Below are 13,555 nucleotides of genomic sequence, written 5' to 3' on the forward strand. Positions count from 1 at the left end.
TTAAATTCCAACGGAAAATGGACCAAGTTACTCGATAGGAGTAATACTAATAGAAATATAAAAATGTATACCATTTTTATTCAGTTGTAATGCGAAGGCAAAACTGTCTTAATTTTCACTTAGTTCAGAGAGCGCAATAGTACATTATTTCACGGTTTTTGCTCTAAATTTTAAAGAACCGCTAAAATTGGCATGAAATTTGGCATACTTATAGCTCACATGTCAAAGAAAAAAAGTGATATTGTGCCGATGTGTGCCCTGGGGGTGACTTTCACCCCCTCTTGGGGGTGAAAAAATATATGTCCAAAATAAGTCCGGAAATAGATAAACTGACTAATTTTAAGTAACTTTTATTCTATAGAGCTTTTTCGCCAAGTTGACACTTTTAGAGTTATTTTCGAGTGAATATGTTCATTTTTCAACAAAATAACCACATTTTAGACGGTTTTTCGCAAATAACTCAAAAAGTAAGTATTTTGCCGAAAAAAACGTTCTGAGCAAAAATATAGCTTGTAAAAAAGTAAAAAAAAATGGTGTCCGCGTGAGGTCTCTGGACCTCGTAGAACCATGGTTATAGCCAATGAAAAATAGGTTTATATTCGCCAAATTTCAAATAGAATACTTCGACGTGAAATATTCAAAAAATTAAGCACTTGTTCGGGAAAACCCATTAAAGCTATTTTAAAGTGTTTAAAAAAAGCTTTATTTCTCTTTTTATAAAAAGTTTCTAGCATCAAATTTAAGCAAGTTACGCTCAAAATAGAGATGGTCCCTTTTGTTTTGCCAAAAAAAGCCCCCTAATTAGCAACTTAAATGAAATTAGTCGTTACCGCTCCACAAATTATTTTGCTTATGTTGTGATTATATGATCTGTAAGTTTCATCGATTCAAAGTGCTTATTTTTGAAAAAATTTGGTTTCAAAGTAAAATTTTCAAAAGTTTTAATTTTGAAAAATATGATTTTTTCAAAATAACTTAAAAATTGTTAAAGATACCAAAAATCTCAAAAAAAACAAAAAAAGTCAGCATTGCTTTTCTGAATATCCTGTATTCTTTTGTTTTTCTGTAAGACAAAAATTGATTAAGATTTGGTGTTTCTAAATTTGCATACATTCGTGATCAGTGACTTTGAACCGATGAAACTTACAGATCATATAAACAATGCATAACGGGTCAAGAAACTTGTGAAGTCGTAACGATTAAGTTCATTTGAGATACTAATTAGGAGGTGAATTTCCCGATTTTTTTACCAAAAAAAAAGGACTAACTTTATTTTGGGCGTAACTTGTTTACTTTAAGATGCTAATTTTTTTTATAAAACAAAAATGAAGCTTAAACACTTTAAATAAGTTGTAATGAGTTTTCCCCGAAATGCGCTTCATTTTTGGTTATTTCACGTTAAAATATTCCATTTGGAATTTGACGAATATGAACCTACTTTTCATTAGCTATAACTCTGCTTCTATTAGGTACAGAGACGTGATATATACACCATTTTTCTAAAAAATTTAGAGGCTATATTTTTGCTAAGAATGTTTTTTTTCGACAAATACTTACTTTTTGAGTTATTTCCGAAAAACTGTCTAAAAGCGTGGTTATTTTGTTGAAAAAATGAACATATTCCCTGGCAAATAACTTGAAAAATATTGACTTGATGAAAAAACTCTATAGAACAAAAGTTACTTATAATTAGTCAGTTTATCCATTTCCGTACTTACTTTGGTCGTATATTTTTTCACCCCCAAGTGAGGATGAAAACCACCCCCAGGGCAAAAGCACACATTGGTACAATATCACTTTTTTCTTTGACTTGTTAGCTATGTGTATGCCAAATTTCATGTCAATCCAGGCGGTTCTTTAAAATTTAGAGGTTTTGCAATATTTTACCGTTAAAGAACGTACTACAAACCAGCACTCTAAATCGACGATTTTCGCCTCTTATTAGAGGCATCATCAGAGAGGCATAGGTTTGCTATCTCTGCTCCAAGTGACGATATTCAGAGAGTTAGTCCTCGCACTGCAACTGACGTTATGGAGTAGGTGTCTAGCGTTATCTGCTAAATAAAAGTCAAAATTTTTCAACCTAATAAAAATATTTAAAAATATTTTTAAAAGATATTTAATTGAAAAACTTGAAAAATTGAACCATTTTCCTGGTAAAACCTCCATAACATATCCAGTTTTTCAATTAAATATCTTTTAAAAATATTTTTAAATATTTTTATTAGGTTGAAAAACTTTGACTTTTATTTAGCAGACGTCGCTAGGCACCTACTCCATAACGTCAGTTGCAGTGCGAGGACTAACTCTCGGAAGATCGTCCCTTGGGGCAGAGATAGCAAACCTATGCCTCTCTGATGACGCCTCTAATAAGAGTCGAAAATCGTCGATTTAGTGCTGGTTTGCACTCTCGGAATTAAGTGAAGATTAAGACAGTTTTGCCTTCGCATTGCAACTGAATAAAAATGGTATTTTTTTAATCCATTGAAATGTTACGTTTAGGGTTGCATTTCTTAGAGGAGTCAATTTTATTTTTTAATTGTGTAGGGGGTTCAGTAGAAGCTTAAGTTCAAGTTTTTGGGGTCGCCACCCTTGTCCCCCGGCCGCCATATTGGAAAAAGGGGTGCAAAAGGCTTTCGCGCTGTATCTCCTAAACTGGCAATCCTGCAGAAAATTTGATGATACATAAAATGTAGAAAATTAAATTTTCTACAATTTTATATGTATTACTTTTTATCGTCAAGTGACTAACAAAAAAGTTATAAACAAAAATAATAGAAAAATTTGTAAGAAGTTTCCTTTTGGAGGTTATAACTTTTTTCCGTTCATTTCACAATAAAATAACATCATAGCGATTTTGTAGAGAATTTTTCAGCAAATAATTTTCACTATAAAATTGTTTAATTTTATTTATTATCTATGTTTTACAGCGCTCCAAACTTGACCAGATTCTCGAATTCTCATAGGAGTACAATAAAAATAATATTTTTCTATCCATATATTAGGCGAGCGGCATCAACCGTTATGCCGACCACATAAATAAAATTTAAGGTGAATGGCCAATTTTGGTCTATTTTTATGTTTTCGAGGTCGCTGAATCCGAATATGAAGTTTATTTTTATCTAGAGGTGGTGGAACACGTTCAAAAATCAAATTTTATACAAAAAATCCAAAAATCAATTTTGATGATTCTTCAAATTTGCCTCGCTGTATCTTTGGTTGTTGTAAATATTTCCTTTTGAAAATCTTACTGTGTCATCTCTGAAGTATGTAGATAACAATGAAATTTGTCCAAAATGTTTAGACCCATTAAAAAAGGAGTTGATAGTTTTTAAAGATTTTGTCATCATATTTCGTTAGTTTCATGTTTACTTAAAAAAGTTGAGTGACAAACTTTTTAGTTTATAATTTTAACCAACACAAGAATAAAATATATTTTATGAAGTAGTTTTTTGGAAAATTTTAAGTCAAAATATACAATGGGAAAAAAGTTATGTTACTTCATAGAAAAGCGGCACACCCTAAAAAAACGCTTAAATCTCGATATCCTGACCACGGTGTGGTGAATGGCTAATTTTGATTATACTTTATGATTTTGACATCAAAAATCGTTTTTTGCTCTTCTTAAGAATTTTGCAGTTTGCGGTTGCATCATTCTTCTTCTGAACCGGCGAATTTGTCCTCAAACAACTTCTTGGGCCTTTTCTATATATGCTAAGGGTTATAAGTTTTATAGTGGAGAGAAAGGTCTAAAACAGATTAATAATAGCGTAGGAATGTTAAAATCATAATAAATTGTATGAATAAAAAATATATATAGATAGAAAATTAAGCCTAACTTTTGTTTTTATTGTATCCCTATGAGCATTCTAGAATCTGGTCAAGTTTGGAGCGCTGTAAAACCTATATAAATAAATAGAATTAAACAACTTTATAGTGAAAATTGTTCGCTGAAAAACCCTCTACAAAATTGCTATAGCGCTATTTTATTTTAAAATGAACTGAAAAAAAGTTATAACGTCCAAAAGGAAATTGGTTAAAAATGTTTTACATATTTTTGTTAATATCTTTTTTGTTGGTCACTTGACGATAAAAGTAATAGAAATAAAAGTGTAGAAAATTTAATTTGCTACATTTTATGTTTAATTAGATTTTCCATGAAAAAAAGTTATAACGTCCAAAAGGAAATTGGTTAAAAATGTTTTACATATTTTTGTTAATATCTTTTTTGTTGGTCACTTGACGATAAAAGTAATAGAAATAAAACTGTAGAAAATTTAATTTGCTACATTTTATGTTTAATTAGATTTTCCATAGGGTTGGTAGTTTACGAGATATAGCGCGAAACCCCTTTGCACCCCATTTCCAAGATGGCGGCCGGGGGACAAGGGTGGCGACCCCAAAAACTTAAACTTAAGCTTCTACTGATCCCCCCTACACATTAAAGGAATAAAATTGACTCCTCTAACAAATGCAAGGTATGGCTTAAAAAATGTAACATTTTAATGGAGTATTTATAAAATAATATATGAGATTTTGCTTCTTTAAAAAAAAACAAACCAAATAAACTTTGAATAATCGGTTTATTATAAGCCGAGATATTACAAATTGATGACTACAAATTAACAACATTTTCGACTATATCAGACATTTTTGCTTATAACTATGATTTTGCTCAAAGTAAAAAGATTTAAAGAACCTCATTTCAAAGTAAGGATTAAGTAAAGCTTTAAAATGAATTTCAACTTGTTAAAAATTAAATTTTGCAATTTTTGCCGATGTTATATTAAGTTTAAATTATATATATTAGATACAATCGGACAATCGGATTTTCGATCGATTTTTTGGACGTATGAGATCAAAAACTTTAGTATCATCTTAATAAGGACTATAGTACAATGCAAAATGAATATTTTGAGCTTTACTGAACTCATTTCGCTAAAGTATAGTACTTTGAAATCTACAGTAAATGAAGTAGATATTAGCTATTTGCAGAGACCAGATATTGAGAAAAACTATGTTAACTTAATACTTCACGTAGAACATGCTATGAGAAATGGATATAGTAACATTTATTGTCGTCAGATACTGATGTTATCATTTTGCCAGTGTACTTTTTCTCATAGATTTTTACAAAATGTATTAAAGGTAAATTTTTCACTATACATTATTTCAATTTATGTACTTTTTTTACAGTTAATATTTTTTATTTATTTTCAAAGACATTTTGGATACGAGCTGGTTTAGAAGTTTGGGTTCTGACACAGACCGAATGATAAGTTAGTCAAACTGATAAGTACCACTTTTGTTCGTTCGAGCAGGGCAGCCATGTTGCCCTTTAAGTAAAAACTATTAACATCCACCTAGTGTCGTTTTACAAATTTAAATTTTCTTTAAAAAACATGTAATATTGAAGTCTTAATTTCAACGAGTTTGCTAGTGTCAATTACTACACATAATGTCACTGATGATGATCTGATTAGAGAAAAAACATTCTTATGCATTTTAATAAACATTATACCATTGTACAAATGAAGTTTTTACTTCTCTGTAAGTTTTCATTTAAAAATGTGTTCTAATGCAATTTTACCTATAAAAATCTGAAACTTACACAAATGACTTTTTAAATAGCTTAAATAGCTAAACGATGCTTCATTCAAAAAAATCTCAAAAATTAAATTTAAATGATACGATGTCTCAAAAAATGAAATGTTTGAAATCTTCGTAGTTGTACAGAATTACTACCACTTTTTTACACCATTGAATTACACCTACAAATGTATATCAATTTTATAGGTGTTTTTTAAGATGTATTCTTTAAAATGCACTAAATTATTTTACTTTGAGAATACAATAAACAACAAATAAAAAAATAAAAAATGTAATGAACAACCAAAAATATCAGTTCAAAAAAATGTTCATACAAAGTTATAAAAACATTTTTTGGTACATCTTACCCAAAATATTTAGTAACAAGCTTAAAAAATAATAAATGTTAAAAAAATTTGAACTCTTATACAGTATAATTATAATATTTGCATAAATTATATAATTAATTAATAAATAACTGATTAATAAAGTCATTGTTTGTAAAATGCTCTGCATGGTATAAAATCTAAAATGCAATCATCAGATATCAAATTTTATCCCTTTTTTACAAGGTATGTAAAAAAATATAAATTTTGCTCAAGAGTAAAGCTCACAATATCAAGAATTCTTATTATAAAAAGTTGTTCAAAATTAAAAACTATGTTTCAATGTGCAATTAAATCCTTCTAATTGAAATATTGTGATTGTATCTTAGTTTTTAGACCATGCCGAGTTTTTTATAAAGAATAACTGTTTTGTTAAATTAATAATAAAATAGTTATCATAATAATTGTAATAAATGATGTTGAGTATCCGTAATTTAAGATTTTTTTTAGTTAGGCGGATGTAATTGCATATTAGAGCATAGTTTTTAATTCCAAACAACTTTTCATAAAAACACTTTTAGATATTGTGCAATATAAAAGTACTTTACTCTTGAGCGAAATTCATATTTTTGACATGCTTCGTATAAAATTGATAAAATTTGATATCCGATAGTTACATCTTAGACTATAGACTATAGACCGTACTGTATGAGATTTCAGTTTTTTTTTTAATTTCTCCAATTGTAAAATCCGATTCATATTCAGCATAATCAAAAACAAAATAGAAACATTTTTGATCAAGGTGAAATGATGAATTCCCCGATATTTTTAAAATTGTTTATATAAAACAGCTTTTATCGTTTAAACAATTAATAAACAATAAGTGACTAAATCTGTGAGTAGAACTTTTTACTTTAAGATATTTAAAAACAAGCAAAAAAATTATAGTGGAGTCACTGAAGGTGGATATGAGCTATTACCTCCGATTTCGTTGAACCTCCATCGATTTGCATGAAAGTTGGTGAGTGGTTAGAGGATATCTCAAGGAACAAAGGTGACATGGCGCCAACTTGCGCTTTTACCCTGGGGGTGGATCCCAACCCTTCTCGTGGGTGAAAATTATTTTATCAAAAATAACCCCATAATTCGATAGAGGGACAAATTTCAAGCAAAATTTGTTATATAAAGTTATTAAAATAAATCAAAACTTTTTGAGTTATTAAATATCAAAGATTTTAATTTTTCTTGAGAAAAATGCATGTTTTTAACCAATTTTTCATCAATAACTTAAAAAGTGTAAGTTTTACAAAAAAGTTATTATTATCAAAATTGAAGCTAATAAAAAACGAAATAAACCCCTAACTACAAAAACCTTTTAAAGTTAACTAAAAGTGAGTTGTAGGTAATTTAATGTATATTTTTTTCGGCGAGTAAAAAACTCTAAGTATTCAAGCTGAAATAACGGGAAATTGATGCATTTTATAACATAAACTTATTAAACATTTGTCAAAGTACTTAAAAATATCTACTAAATAAGCCTCCGAATATGTTGATAGCGTTAAAATTGATGCTCCAAAATTTTTTCAAAATTTTTCCAAAAAATGTTATTGTTTTTTTTTAATAACTCCTTTTGTGTTTACGATATCAGGTTCATCTAAAAATTGTTTAAAAGTTAATTCCAAGTGCTATTTAAGCACGTTAAACATAATGTGTTAAACCGCTCACTTTTTTAAAAATAAAAGGTTAAATGACCCCGGTTGTATGGTTCCCACAGCAAAATTTAAGATTTAAACGTTTCTATCTCGGTTATTTTTTACCTTATAGAAATAGTAAAGCAGGTAAAATATTTGGCATAGAAAAAACTAAAATTTGGTTATATATAATTTTTTACGTATATTGAGTATTTTTGGAGTTATTATCAAAAGAATATGAGAATTACAAAAATTTTAAAAATTATGATTTTTTTAAATTATATCTTTTTGTCAAAAATATGCATTCTAAACCGGTCAAAATTATCGAACACATTACTTATGCTAATATAAAGAAGTTCTTTTAACGATTTTTATAAATTTTAATTTTTGTGGAAATGACGTATGTTTAATGTTTCACTTTTTCCTAAAAAATTCGAAACGGTTCTTTTATTTTCATTATAACTTGCTTAATTTTGACGCTATTACCTTATTCTGAAGCTCATTTGATAGGTATTCCGAAGTACTTTGATAAATGTTTAGCAGGAATATTTTATACATTGCATCGTTTTCCCGTTATTTAAGCTTGAATACTTAGATTTGAGTACTTGCCGAAAAAAATACACATTCAATTGCCAATAATTCACTTTGAACTAACATTAGTTTAGTTTTTTATGTGAGTATTGTATTTAATTTTTTATTATGTTGAATTTCTGTAATAATAACTTTTTTGTAAAAGTTTATAGGTTTTGATTTATAAGTGAAAAACCGATTTAAAACATGAATATTTTTAGGAAAAAATAAAAATTTTCGTCTTTAATAACTCAAAAAATGTTGATTTATTTTAATAACTTTATATAACAAATTTTGCTTATAATTTGTCCCTCTATCGACTTATGGTATTATTTTTAATAAAATAATTTTCACCCCCGAGAAGGGCTGGCATCCACCCCCAGGGTAAAAGCGCAAGTTGGCATCATGTCACCTTTGTTCCTTGAGGTATCCTCTAATTACTTACCAATTTTCATGAAAATCGATGGAGGTTCAACGAAATCGGAGATGAAAACCTTCAGTGACTGCACTATTAGAAAAATATAAGTTTGTTTCATTTTTTCCTAATCAATGCAACTTTTCGATCTACATTGACTCCCCTAATTTCAAAGATTGCATTTATCTCAAAACTTCGTTTTTGGGCTTAGGCCACTGTTGCTCCGATAGCCTCATATTTTAAACTACTTATATAGCTTCGTCAAAAATTGATAAAACTTAATTTTTCAAAATTTATTTTAAAACTTATAATCATAGCTTTACAATTATGTGCGTTAAGGGGATTGGTACAAAGTTTCGGCTCCAATGCTATTTAAATGGAATTCATTTTTTTGAATTTTGAGAAAACTAAGTATTTTTGAAAAATTTTAACGCAGAATGAAATATTACGTTCTTACCGAGGGTCGAAAGTCCCTGAAACTTCTATAATGTTTATTTTAATAAGTTACAGGTGTGAAAAACTAAGAGAAAATGTAGTGTGAATTTTAATTTCAAGTATCTCATTCAAAATAAACTTTTTATGTATTCTAAGGAGGCACTTTCAGCCCTCGATAATAATTTAGTCTTTCATTCTGCGTTTAAATTTTTTAAAAGTATTTATTAGTTTTTTTCAGGATTCGGACAAAATGGTCCGTGGTGATATTTTCCAAATCGAACATTCGCTATCTTTGTCATTCAACGCACTGAGTCGAATAGAATATGGTGACAAGACAGTGACAATTTTAAATATTTGACATGGCATCGGGAATATTTTGAGTTGTTGATTAAATAATATTGATAGTGTATTTGACAAATAATTGATTTAAGACGTGAACTTAATAAAAAGTTATTTATTGTTTATTATTTATGGAATATCCAAGCAGAGAATACACCAGGATATATTCTATGATCCGAGTATTTTGTTTTTTTATTTTATTTTGTTTTTATTTTTGTTTTTATTTTTGATTTTATTTCCTATATCACTCTACAATTAAGTTATAGAATGACTAGATTAGGCTTGTAACCTTAAATGTCTTTCCTTTTGATTGCCTATATGCCTGCCTTACCTGGTGGGGTGGGTATATAGGTAATCAATAATTATTAAAAAATGCTAAAAAACCCTCTGGTGAGAAAAGTGTGACCTTTGTACTTATCCTAAAACGTTTATTAAGATTAATTAAAAAAATCACTTTGAAAATAAAGTGTTTATTATATTCTTAACAAAAAGGTCGGTCAGGCTTAGATAACCTAGACTTAGATAACTAATTAGATAACTTAGATAAGATATATTTCGTGTGCCCTGCATACCAGGCGGGACGTACCGAGCTGCAGCTGGGACTGGGATCCCCTCTAGGCGAGCCTCACGAGCTAATTGATAAAGCTATCAATAGCAAGAGAGACTTCGACCTGATCATTGCTTTTGTCACGAAGACCATGAAGCACAAAGAGGAGAAAGAGAGGCGACTGCAAGCGGGATGACCGTCTATTTATTTATTTTTTTAACGTTTTTATTTTTGTGTCGCAGATGGCAGCCAGTGGGGGGAGGATCCTTTACATCCAACCTGCGCTGTCTGTCTTATTTTAACTAGTTTTACTTATTTATTTATTTTATCTTGTTTTATCTTCTTATTTACTTCTTCAATCTTATTTATACAATATTTATCATTTTAAATCAATTTTATTACTCAAATGTGTTGCGTGTTGTAAGCGGTAGTCAGCAGGGGGAGGACCTTTTACATCTAACCCATGCTGACCGCCTTTGTATTGTTTTGTTTACTTTCTGTTTTGTCTTGTTTTAGTCTGTTTTTTGTTTTGTATCAGGTAGTGGGGGAGGATTTTTACACCCAACCTCACTGACTGCTTCCTGTTAACTGTAGAATGAATGGGTATGAGTGTGAGTGCGAATTGATGAAAGCACGAATGTTTGGAGTTGCTCGTAACTGTCGACTGGTATCCTTTGGCTAGTTCATGTTTGATTGGGGGCACCCCGGTCGCCCCACCCGCACATGGGCTGCACGGGACGGTCGTCTTCACCGACCGGTCTTTGTGCGGGGTGTGTGCGGGACGGGGCGGCTGGGTGGCCGCTTAGTCTACGGAGTGCACGCAGAGGGTGCCCGGGGGGAGTTATGAGTAAGGTCGACGGGTCAGACATGCTCGCCAAGAGCGGTTCCAGACCTGTCGGCTGGAGGAAGAGGAGGTGAGTTTAGTCGGTAGGCGGTTCGGCACGGTGAAGCGTGACGGATCGAATCCGACACACCTGGGACACCTTCCCAGACGGTCTTTTGAAGATTTCTCACCTCCCAAAAAAAAAAAAAAAAAAGATAAGATATATTATGTTTATACAGGGTGAGTCATGAGGAACTGTACATACTCCTACCTCGTATAGAGGCTCCTATGGGGAATAACAAATGATCATTAAAAAGTGTCTGCTCCCCTTGTTTAATAATATACAGGGCGAGTTTCGCATTTTGACAGAAATATATATTCGTCATAATTTTTGAACGGTCAGATCGATGTGTCTCTTATTTTGGTCAATCGTTACACTATTACCACCTAATCAACTGATTTATTCAAACTAGAAAAAAATCAGGTCCGGCTTTAAAAAATTAGTTCGTTTGGGTTTTAGAAAAAATTTCACACTGTATACGCTTTTCGAAAACTCTAATATGAATTTTACAAATTAGACAAATAGGCAATTAAAATGGCATATTTATTTTTTCCCCACACGATTACTTAATTTTTTATAAAAAAATCAAATTTGACTATGAGTTAAAAGTTTGGTAAAGTAAACCATCGATTTTAAAAAATTAACTTTTATTACAAAAATTAATTTTTTTTAACAGATATTTGATTTATGTTACCACCCAATCAACTGATTTATTCAAACTAGAAAAAAATCATGTCCGGCTTTAAAAAATTAGTTCGTTTGGGTCTTAGAAAAAATTCACCCTGTATACGCTTTTTGAAAACTCTAATATGAATTTTACAAATAAGACAAATAGGCAATTAAAATGGCATATTTATTTTTTCCCCACATGATTACTTAATTTTTTATTAAAAATTCAAATTTGTCACTTTTTAATGGTCATTTGTTATTCCCCATAGGGGCATCTATACGAGGTAGGAGTATGTACAGTTCCTCATGACTCACCCTGTATATGACGTAAAGCGTTACTTACTTTGTTTCTGGCCGCATGGTCTAATCCTAAAGCCAATAATAAAAAAATATATTTTGTTGTTAAAGATGTTAAAAATTGTAAGCGTTCCATAGTAACAATATATTATTAAAAAATCACTTTATCACTTTTCCTCTTTTCCTTTTCCATTAGTTTTTGTTGTAGGTACAGTATATAAATTATTACAATCACTGAATAGGTACATAGTTCGTGAAAAAATTATCATATTAATTAACTGAATTAATAATTTAAGCAATTATACAAGTAACAGTTATCCAAGAACATTCAAAAGCCATCTCTTTAAAGTTAATGATGACATTGTCAAGTAATGTTTTGTGTGACGTAATTTGCCGTGTAAAGTCAGAAAAAGTAGGGATAGCCGTAAAATATTTGCGCCTACACTCTTAAAGTTTTTTACGTTGAGCAAAAGCAAAATGATCAGTAAAAATTGACAATAATTTGTTATTTTTTAATAATTTTGCAATATCTCGACTTCTAATGGACCGATTTTAATTTTTCAAAGTTTGTTTGATTTATTTAATTAAAAGAAACAAAGCTTGATTTTTGAAAAAAAAAGGTATGTTTTTATTAGATTATTAGTTATAAGCATTTAAACAATTAAATTGTTAATAACAAATTCTTGCCCAAAAATTCGGATTGTCATGTTGAAGATTCAGATTAAACCGGTCAAAATACATGAAAATCAGTACTTATAAAATCTCATGGACCTCATTTGCCCACGAATGCTTCTTTGCTACTATACCTACTCTGACAATTTTAATAGAACGGTGATTCATTGTCACTCGTCATTTAATATTGGTTAAAATAGTGAAAACAGAAAACAGAGTGGTGAAATACTCGACAAGGGAATCTATAATTGCATTCACGATCTGTCGTTCACCGTGATGATAATATTTACCGAACTAATTTTACTTAGCGAACTTTTATACCCAAAAAGTGAATAAAAATGTAAACTAAAAGTAAAGATGGTTCAGATTTGATTACAGAATAGAGCGTCTACTGTGTGCTTATACGTATTTCGAATTCAACTTATTCTCATCAGAGCACCTGTGTAGAAGCACTGAACTGGAATCAAATCTTATCATCCCTTCGGTGTAATTATTAAAATAATTACAAAAGACGCAACTACCCACATAACAATTTCATGTTCTTAGTAGATTCATAGAACATACTTTTCAGAAAAAGTATATACTTAGAATATGCGTAATTACCATTGCGAATGTGCAGAGCATATACTGAGTATATACTACATTACAGTACTTAAACGTTCTATGTATATACTTAGAATGTACTACCGCACTTCTTTTCAGTATATACCAAGAACATACTTTTTAGAAGATTCTAAGGAGGTGCTATAAACCTTCTATTTATATACTTAGAATGTACTATCGCACATATTTTTAGTATATGGGAAGAATATTCCAAGGAAGTGCTATATACCTTCTAGTTATATACTTAGAATGTACTATCGCACATATTTTTAGTATATGGGAAGAATATTCCAAGGAAGTGCTATATACCTTCTATGTATATACTTAGAATGTACTATCGCACATATTTTTAGTATATGGGAAGAATATTCCAAGGATGTGCTGTATTTCGCAGAAGTATGTTTTCAACATCACCCAATCTCATCCTATAGGTTCTACCAAAGAATACTAAGTATTCTTTGGTTCTACTAATATATTATATTTACATATTCTAATTGCATATGAGAATGTAGTTATTA

The 13,555-nt window shown here is 30.1% G+C and overlaps 2 protein-coding genes across 7 annotated transcripts in view; one reads left to right on the forward strand and one right to left on the reverse strand.

Moving 5' to 3' along the window:
- The window catches only part of LOC114336460 (diacylglycerol kinase theta), a 338,858-nt gene that overhangs the window by 169,851 nt on the left and 155,452 nt on the right, over positions 1 to 13,555 (forward strand). The window lies entirely within an intron of this gene.
- Positions 1 to 13,555, reverse strand: part of LOC126879629 (uncharacterized) — a 442,662-nt gene that overhangs the window by 68,493 nt on the left and 360,614 nt on the right. The gene's annotated exons all lie outside the window — the stretch shown is intronic.

The sequence above is a fragment of the Diabrotica virgifera genome, chromosome 2, assembly GCF_917563875.1.
Source record: "Diabrotica virgifera virgifera chromosome 2, PGI_DIABVI_V3a".
In the NCBI taxonomy this organism is placed as follows: domain Eukaryota; kingdom Metazoa; phylum Arthropoda; class Insecta; order Coleoptera; family Chrysomelidae; genus Diabrotica; species Diabrotica virgifera.